This window comes from Daktulosphaira vitifoliae, unplaced genomic scaffold (assembly GCF_025091365.1).
Source record: "Daktulosphaira vitifoliae isolate Bord-2020 unplaced genomic scaffold, ASM2509136v1 Scaffold_3, whole genome shotgun sequence".
NCBI classification, from domain to species: domain Eukaryota; kingdom Metazoa; phylum Arthropoda; class Insecta; order Hemiptera; family Phylloxeridae; genus Daktulosphaira; species Daktulosphaira vitifoliae.
Window position 1 is genome coordinate 10,462,417 of NW_026099574.1, and position 9,853 is coordinate 10,472,269.

At 27.6% G+C, this 9,853-nt stretch overlaps 1 long non-coding RNA gene across 1 annotated transcript; it reads left to right on the forward strand.

Moving 5' to 3' along the window:
- The first annotated feature begins 7,947 nt into the window (after positions 1-7,947).
- On the forward strand, positions 7,948-8,867 carry LOC126901378 (uncharacterized). The gene is made up of 3 exons (XR_007703030.1): positions 7,948-8,087; positions 8,165-8,219; positions 8,714-8,867. It is a non-coding gene; the product is annotated as an uncharacterized LOC126901378 (long non-coding RNA).
- The last annotated feature ends 986 nt before the right edge of the window (positions 8,868-9,853 follow it).

A 9,853-nucleotide genomic window follows, 5' to 3' on the forward strand; every position in this document is an offset into this window, starting at 1 on the left:
AGTCCAGTGAGAGTTGCTAAATGTAGTTACTTTAATTTTTATTATTTATTTTTATATTAATTAATTATTTGTAATTTATTTAAAGTATGATGTATTAATTCTAAGTTAAAATTATTTTCTTTTTATCTAAGAATGTTTTACAGAATTATTGTTTTCATTTTTGGCCGTGAATGTGGATCAATTGTTTGTCATAATCTTATTATTTATACGAATCTTATATTGATTCTATTGAAATGTGTTGTTTCAAGGTAGGCGGTGTGTTTGCACTCGTTATCATGTTATTAAGTGATAGACATCACTGATAGTAATAATAATGGGCGTTCATCGTTTCCGCCAAATCTGAATAAGGTCGTTTTTTCGTTTCCGCCAAACTGATCTTCTACCTGTCTATCTAATAAAAAATTTGAGAACTATTTAGCTTTATCCATGGTAGGCAGCTTCCCGTACCAACATTTTCGGCATTTATTATTTATAGAATTCAATGTTACGTTCAGGTCTGTAATTATGATTTTTGCGTGGGGTATTAATATTAATGTGTAAAATAAAGTAATTTTTTACAATATTTTTTCCCATCGCCATCAATTGACATTTGCCCTCCTTAACCACTCTCTAAATACAATCACATCGTTTTGGATAATTACTTATTTTATCACATAAGTACACTTTTATAAACAAAATATGGCGTTTTACCAAAGGTAAATAAATTATAATAGATAACTGTCTTAAGAATGTATATATATTTTTGTAAAAAATAATAAAAATATAGTTTATAAGAAAATATAGAGTCATCAAAACATTGAAATAAAATTCAAATATTAATTATGTGCTTAAAAAATATCTAATATGTGTAATAATATAATAAAAAATAAATCTATGAACTATACATTTTTCGGTAGTTGTTGGAAACTAATTTCATAAATTCAAGTCTGCTAATTTATTAAACTTATGAACTGCCTCTTTTATTTTATTGAAACGGATTTCAATTTTATTCCATACGCTTATTGAGATTACGTTATTAGAACTATATATTTTAATGTAATTTTAAGATTGAACGTTTTCTATTAAAATTTTTAAAAATATATTAATTAAAATTATTTTTTGCGGTCTTTGGAAAATATCGTCTATAGCTTTGCGTTTACAGGCGCCTGCTAATTTTCGTCTCATAATTATGGGATCAGAACAAGGGCCATTACATGTATGTTCTATAAGACATATTAAAACTAATTTAAAATAAGGTCAGCTTTAATCATCAAATAAAAAAGAACGGATGGCAAAATATTTATCGATATACCGATCAATACACTGCTATCTTACTAATAATAACAGAATAGGAAAAAGTAGATAATTATTATCGGGTTATTTTGGCAAATATTTTAACCAGTGGTTCTCAAGCCTTTATTTGTAGACAGGTATAAACTATCGGTTTGGTGGAAACGATACGGTCAATTTTGGCGGAAACGATAATCTCCCATAATAATGATGGTCGCCGGCCATTGTAATAAACAGTTATGTTCCGATCTATGTACGCGCGTACAAATCGTCGGCTTACAAGTAAAATTATAATAAAAACAGTACAGTCCACTAATTTAATATTCGCATTTACGATTCTTTTATTTATTTAGTATACGTATTGAATCAGTGCGCAGCAAATGTTATTAACTGAATCTTAAAAACAAATAAATGTACACCGAATAAATAACAATGACAATTACAAAACATTACTAAACTAGTGAAATTAGACATTCATTAAAAGAAATAAAACCGTTTTTATCTGACCTGGATCTCAGTAGATTGATTTTGATGAGTTGTCCCTGTGCCTCATTATAAGAAAGATCAATATAAATGTTTTTACGTGAAAATATTTTATAAATTAAAAAAATATAAACTTGAATGCATTTTTAATAATATTTAAAATTCAAAAGGACGGTTTTGCATTTATTATAATAAATTGAAAAGTTGATACTGACTATGCGATATATAGTATTCATTTATAATTGATTTTTAAGGAAATAATGAAAATTATAAGTAGGTACTACCAATCAATTTTTTTATTGAGATAATTTTTTTTACTAAATAAGTATATTTACTTATTATGATCAATATAATTTTCAGTCTTTGAGGACAGACGAATCGGTGTGATTTGGGAACTCATTTTCTATGAACTTAAGTCTCCCCTCCTAATGTTTCCCATTTAAACAACAGTTTTTAATNTATCTGTTCAATTTATTTGTAGAAGAAATCATAGACAAGTATAAGAGAAACTCTAAAGGAATAAGCATAAATGGAGAAAAGATACATTGTATACGATTTGCAGATGATATTGCTTTAGTGTCTGAATCGGAAAAAGACATGCAAAAATCTCTAACCACCCTCACTAAAATATTGCAGGAGTATCAAATGAAAATAAATGCAAATAAAACAAAGTCAATGGTGGTGACTAAAGCAAAAGAAATTCCTTTAGTGAGGTTGGAAATAGATAATAACTTAATTGAGCAGGTTCAACAATTTAAGTATCTAGGAAGTACGATTACTAGCGATGGTAGATGCTCAATAGAAATTAGACAAAGAATAGTTATGGCAAAGAGAGCATTTATGCAAAAACGGCAGCTACTTACAAACAAAAAACTCAATATAAAAATGAGAAAAAATGTTGTCAAATGCTATGTATGGAGCGTACTACTATATGGCTGTGAAACATGGACTATCAATGGACTTCTTCTTTAGACAAGAAGAAGTTGGAAGTTATGGAAATGTGGACATGGAGAAGGTTGCTGAAAGTCAGCTGGACAGAAATGAAAAGTAACGTAGATGTATTAAACCAAGTAGGGGAAAAAAGAATTCTGTTAAACGTCATAAAAGAAAGAAGTGGAAAAATGTTCGGTCACCTATTAAGGCACAATTCGTTTATAACAAATATATTTGAAGGGCGAATAAATGGACACAAAGGTAGAGGTAGACCGAGGAAAACATATATAGAAGAAATGATAAGACAAGCTGACTGTAGTCGATACATAGACATGAAAAGACTGGCTTTTAACAGAAAAGAATGGAGATCCAGATTTGCAACGACAAGGCAAGGCCTTTAGTAGAGAAGAAGAAAAACCGAAAACTATTAATTTTTAAAAACTGTAATCGGATCCTATCGTTATTTATAACAAGTAGTCGCAATCAAAACTTAAACTGTTAAAAATGCAAATGGATTCAGTATTAGTGTGTATTTAAAAATCGCTCAAAGCTGCGTTTGAGAATTTTTCAAGAAATGTGTAACCAAACGGTGTCAGAGTAGGGAAACTCCAGGCCGACACACGTCGTGGCAGAGATGTTCGTCTTTTTATTTTGTCACCAAGGAAAGTAACACCTTGGGATATGTTTTTAAACTCATCTCTTGATGTATATTCTAAAAATTATTTTTATCCATTGTTTATTTTAGTCTTTATATATGTAGTATTTTAAAATACTGGTAAAGCTATTAGCTAAGTCCTAATAAATACAAAAATTAAATGCCCAATTACTTTGCCCTTAAACGTAATTAATATAATTGAGTTTTGTTATACGTGTTAATGTATAATATTTTATATTAATTACCAGTAATATTTTATATTATTAACATCTTCCAGGTGTGGGTCCCTTAGGCCCAGACCGCCTCCCTTTGCTTATTCCTTATTTCCTGCTCTTCAGGGTCTAGGCTATTTAATGATGAGTAGCCTCGGCCTACCTCCCTTTTCCACTGGCTTTCCACGGGGTAGAAGCAGCCTCATCCAAGGCGACCCGCGTAACTATGAGGTGCGCGGGCCGTTGGGGCGTCTTTCTGAAAATGTATAATATTTTATATTAATTACATATTAAACTTTATTTTAAAATACGATTCTAATGTTGGATTTTTAATGATAAATATATATATGGGTATAATGGTGATTTTTTTATCATAAGCTACACAATTACTTATCGAATAAAAATAATGTATAATTTTTTTTTTTTGAGTAACTTTAGTTATATATTATTCTTTAAATATTAACCATATAATAATATTTTAGCTTATCCATTATAATTTTTCAAATAAGAACACATATTTTGAAAATTATTTCTATTCTGAGAGTAATTGTGTGGGTTATATTAAGAAAATCATTTTGTATGTTCATAAAATATTTGGTACTTATAATAAATCACATCCAAATAAATTGCAAGAAAAGAAAATCTTTGTAGTAATTTATTTTCTTTACTATATTAAATAAAATGAAAAATATATATAAAAAAAAGAACGGTAGCACAGTGGGGTGGCGACACAGTGGGGTCGTGGCATAGTTGGGTCCAGTATAGATGATATCTGACAGTGATTAAAATCACTATCATAAAAAACGCTTCGATGCAAATCTGTAGATAGCGTTTAATTAAAAAAAAAAATTTGTTAAAATAGCAAATTTTTGAATATGGTAGCCATTTGCGCATAGAAGATAGGTCGTCGGGACAAATTTTTTTTTTTTCATTTTGTAGTACATAAAAAAAGCTTTAAGTTGATATATGTTTAAAGGACGCAGTATTTCCGGAACATTTTCAAAAGTTCAGTTGAAAAAAATATTTTTTGTAAAAAAGTTACTATTTTAAATCCCACCAGTAAACAGAATAAGTGTTAGATTTTCAAAAAAAATTATATCAAATGAAAGGGAAATATCTACGGTTTCAATACAAAAAAATATTATTTTNATATCAAATGAAAGGGAAATATCTACGGTTTCAATACAAAAAAATATTATTTTTATTTGTTCATTTTTGAAAAAGTTATGGCAGTTTTAAGTACAAAAAACATCCCGATAAATGGTCATTTTTATCGCAAACATTACATTTTTTTTAAATTTTCGACAGCTATTTGCACATAGATGATAAGATATCGGGACAATTTTTTTTTTTCATTTGATAGTACATAAAATAAGCTTTAATTTGATATATGTGTAAAGAACGCAGTATTTCCGGAACATTTTCAAAAGTTCAGTTGAAAAAGATCTATGTTTTTTACAATATTTTAAGTTTTGAACGCCCCCTATATAAGGGGAAATTGTCCAATTTTAATAAAAAGTATGTCAAATGAAAGATGTACTTATAATGTATTTAGAAAAAAAAAATTTGTGCTGATATATACATTTTTCAAAAAGTTATAGCATTTTTAAGTTGAAAATTTAAAATCAAAAATCGAAAATTTTAACACAAAAATAGTGTTTTTTTAACTACGGCAGCCATTTGCGTATAGAAGATAAGTCGTCGGGAAAAATTTTTTTTTTTTTATTTTATAGTACATTAAATAAGCTTTAATTTGATATATGTTTGAAGGACGCAGTATTTCTGGAACATTTTCAAAAATTAAGTTGAAAAAATTAATTTTTGTAAAAAAGTTGCCATTTTAAATCCCCCCCAATGAGCAGGTTAAGTGATAGATTTTCAAAAAAATGATATCAAATGAAAGGTAAATATCTAAGGTTTTAGTATAAAAAAAAATTATGTTGATTTGTTGATTTTTCAAAAAGTTATGGAAGTTTTAAGAAAAAAAAGTGAAAAAATTTCGAAAATTAGCGATTTTTAAATTTGTAATTTTTTTGGATATTTCCCCCATTTGCGGGGAACGAGGGAATTTTTTTCAATTTTTAAGGGTAATGTCTTCAACTAGATACGATTTGTGATCTTTTGACGTATTTTTGAAAGAAATCGGTCCAGCGAGAGCTGAGAAAAAGTGGCAACAGACATAAAAAAAAAAAAAAAACCACATCATTGTAAAATTAATACCTTCTCCGCTTCGCATCGAAGCTAAAAGTAACTTTAAATGCTTTTTCAACCATATAACATATTGATAGTAATAGAGTAGTGTTATAATTCAAAAATATAAATAAAATCGGTAAAAAGTTGGTAAAATATAAATGATGAAAATGAGCGATGGGTATAGTGAGAACCTGATGTTGTGGTTCTATCGGGGTCGTATGGTTCGAGGGTTTAGAACGACAAAGACAAGTAGATATAAAAATATATATTAAGTTCCTCTTATAGAGGTAGAATAAACTTTTGTCTGGTTAGTTTCTAATGTCCTAACTAAGAGGCAACGAAACGGCGAAGTCAGTTCACGAATACCTCGGCAACTAAACGGCAGAGCCAGTCCACGAATACCTCGGCAACTAAACGGCAGAGCCAGTCCACGAATACCAGAGCCTAATTTATACAGTAGAAATCACGCTAGGTTTTTTAAAACATCTTTAAGGCAACGAAACGGCAGAGCCAGTTCACGAATACCATATAACGTGATTATGTATAACTTCTTTAACCAACCAGTCAAAATTGACACTTTAAGATATTAATTTAATAAATGATCTATTGCTTTGTCATCCTTTACTCAAATTTATTAACTCCAAATAATTGGGATAACATAAAATTACTTACTTCTTTTATTCTTGCAAATTGCTGTAAAATGATTTGATAAATATCTCGATATGTTTATATATGTTTAAAAGTATTTAATTCGCACTTCTTCAAAAGATAAATAATTAAAACAAGTTCTTTTCATATATAAATAAAACGCGTAAAAGTCAGCCGACAACAATACAGGGCTGTGACTGATAAATTGTTACTTTTTTTATTCTTATTTCAATCCGTAGAAAACGAACTCTCTCGCTCGCTGTCACTCCTTAGAGTCTCTCNAAAGTCAGCCGACAACAATACAGGGCTGTGACTGATAAATTGTTACTTTTTTTATTCTTATTTCAATCCGTAGAAAACGAACTATCTCGCTCGCTGTCACTCCTTAGAGTCTCTCTCCGACTGAAAGGATTTCAGTGCTTTTTATAATAAAATGATATTGCCCCCAATCCAGGGATATTGTTGTCAGCGCTTTTAGTAATCTTTTTTTGTTTATTGTATTAATTATACATTACAGGATTATTATATTCAGATAACATATTTAACAATTGATAAATTGACATATATATATAAATAATAAGAAATTGTGTTGAACATCGTATTTGTTATGACAGATAAATTATTTGTTTGTTTACAAGTTATTTAAAATACAGATTATACATTTTTCATTAATAATTAGAAGATGCGTAATGCAAAGCATTGAGCATATTACTACAGTAGTGTTAAGGGCTTGTTTAATAGTTGAGGATCTTGGTCAAAACCAAAAATCGGAAACTACCCGACGTTTGCCCAAATATCTCCTTAAATGAGTTTTAATTACCTGAAGGAGACACAGGCAATCGTGTACCTTAGTTACAGGGGGTAGATTATTAAATAAAATTAAACTATTGTTTTATGTCACAACGTCAAAGTCAAGTTATATTCTGGATGTTCAGTAAATATAAGTTATATGTAATGTACAATACGTCTGACCCGAATCCTAGTACAGTTGGTTAGTAGGTATATCCAAGTGAGACGGAGTTGGTTGGCTATGATGACAATTGGCGATAGATGGGTCGTTGAATAAAACAAGTTCAGTTATAAATAAAACGAAAGTAATAGTATTGAAAACTATATCTATAACGGCCACTCAAACACCACTCCCCTTTGATAGTTCGATGTCAGTAGCTCTGTGCTACAGACTAGTAGAATTGTTACATCAGCATCTCCTTCTATGCTAATTAATATGTATTACGAATTAAGTAAATGGAAATAAAACGTGTATAATATAAGTGGTAAGAACATAGTAATAAAATGTTCTTAAAGTAGATAGTAAAAATAAGGTTACAATCGTAAGTTGAAAATTTACGATTTAGTTTATTTAATCAAATATATTGTTCTCATGTTCACATATTTTAAAGTATATATTGAATGTACGAATATATTTTTATTTATTAGCAAATAAATAAGAAAAAATTTTAAAAAAAAACAAGTTTTCATTCAATTTTATATATATTATTTTATTGATAATAACTATACGTGTACATTGATTTATTTTTGTCAAACACTTTCAATCATGTTTATTGCAATTGAATAAACTAATGATTTTAGTCTATATAAAATAACAAAACAAATTTTTGACACAATTGAAATTTTCTTAGCAAGTTATTTGTAACATTATACACGACATACTCGTCTCTCAATAAATCGTAATGGTAAGTGAAATATTTTATGAAAAATAATACTAAAAAAGAATATTTCAAATATTTTTTTTGATTTTTTGATTTTTCAGAAACTATTTTCTTTAGTCTTCTTCTCAGCTATCGTATTTGTAGTTATCCATAATGGTAATAAATTAATTATTTATATACAAAATGTTTCTTATATCGTTGAACATTTAACTAATCGAAAAATAAATACAATAATATCATATATATTTTAAAATAAACTATCAATATTATTAAAAATTGTATTTTTAATATGTCCTTTTTTTAAGTGTTTATTCATTATGTAGTATTATTTACGTTCATACCTTGTACTTTATTGAGTTGTATTATAATTTTCTAACAGTAACATACAAAAAAATAAAAGATTTAGTAGATCAATAGTTAAGAATTGTCAACATATCTTGATCCACTCTGCACAATATAAAAATTGGCAATAAAGAGGGTTGTTTTTATCTAAGCAATTATTATGTCTAGTAGTATACTATCATAGATAGACCAAGTATATATATATTTTTTTTTAATATAGTGTCTTAAAAAACGAATAAAAATATTTATTGAAATTTATTGAACATGTGTTATTTGTTGTTATTACATGTATATACATATTTTGCTAGATCATTACATGTCAATGAGTAAAGCCGCGTCAGGTGAGTTGAATTAAAGTAAATAATAATAGAAACTTTGTATTATTATAAACTTTAAGTACCAAATAACTACTGAAATTTATTTTTTGACAACGTTATTTATCGACCTGTTTTAAAGTTGAGCAAAAACAATAACATATTGATTTTACTAAAAAAATATTTCTATAAATAAAAACTAGCTCGGTAAAAATATGGCATACTTGGTGCATGTTTATATGATATAAAATATCATCTATAATTGTTCCAACTATAGCAATTATTTACATTACTATTATAAAAAAACGTATTTATGTGAATCTGTTAAATTTTTGTTAATACAGTGAATTTTAAAGTCAAATAACTCTTAGAAAAAAATTGTCAGAATGTTTTTCTTTTTTAATTATATAGTACTGAAAGAACATTTCTAATTATGTTTTTACCACTTATATTATACACAATGTGTTTTCGTTTATTCAATTCGTTAAATATATTAGAATAGAGGGAGATAAGTATAGTAAATTTTGTATAAAAATGATGAATTTATTCAGTTTGACATAAAAAAAACACACAAAAAATCAATACCTTCACAGCTTTGTATCGAAACTGAAAATTACTTATTTCTTTCATTATATAAATATGTTAAAAGTTACTTATTCTATAGTTCGGCTTTTCCGTATTAAAAATTAATTAATTAATATAGAACTGACTGGCATCTTGTCTAAGTACTGACCCTGTTGTATTGGGTGACATAATTTGGCTGCCATTTCTCGTAAAATACTGGCTTACTGCATAGATTAGTACAGAAAAAACGTTATTATCACAGACGATGGTCATCGTCGAAAGGTCTAACATAGATAGCCATTACTGAGCCAAAAATTTCAATAATTGTAACAATGATATAATACAATCTTATATATTTTGAAATTCAAATAAAAACAATAATGGAAAAATTTTTTTTTTATATTTTAGTATATAACCAAGCAGTATTTGTTGCAATTGTTTTGCAACAAGATTTTCCCGTATTTTTTTTTTATAAACCGAAATTTTTTCGTTTTATATTTGATCAAAATACACAAAGTTAATATTTTTTAAATCCTCATAAGACGGTTAAACATTATTAATTGTAATTTA